Genomic DNA, 622 nt, shown 5'->3' on the forward strand with positions numbered 1-622 from the left:
ACCAACTTTTCCCCCGTCTTGACTCTTTGCCCCAAGTGTTAACCTCCTCCCTCAAATTCAACCACTTTTGTACCAAATCTTGACCATTTGCCCCAACCCTCAACCCCTTTTGGCCCAATTCTTGACTGTTTGCAAAAATGTTCACCAATTTTGACCCAAATCTTGACTCTTTGCCCAGACCTCAACCAATTTTTGGCCCAAATCTTGACAGTTTGCAGCCAATCTTAAAAGCTTTTGTCCCCAACCCCCCTTTGCTGTGAGTCCCAGACCCCACCTCAGAGCCCAGACCCTTCCTGTGCCCCGACTTACACCTTCCTCACCCCTTGGCCCCCACCACGGACCCCTCTCCTCAACCCAAACTCAGGGGTTCTGTCTGGAAGGAAAGGTTTTGGGGAAGATGCTGGGATTTTGGGATGCAGGGCAGGGAGGCTGGGGCTCAGGACAGGGAGGCCGAGACTTGGGGGGAGGATCTTGGGAAGGTCCTGGGTGTCTGTTGACCCCAGTCTGTGCTGGGGCTGATGGAGGTGACACCAGATCCCTGGCAGAGGGGCTGCAGGGCAGGGATTTGGTTCAAAAGGCAAGAATTTGGGGTTGATACAGGGTTTTGTGCTTGGTGCCAGGG

The sequence above is a fragment of the Calidris pugnax genome, unplaced genomic scaffold (assembly GCF_001431845.1).
Source record: "Calidris pugnax isolate Ruff unplaced genomic scaffold, ASM143184v1 scaffold1346, whole genome shotgun sequence".
Classification (NCBI taxonomy): Eukaryota; Metazoa; Chordata; class Aves; order Charadriiformes; family Scolopacidae; genus Calidris; species Calidris pugnax.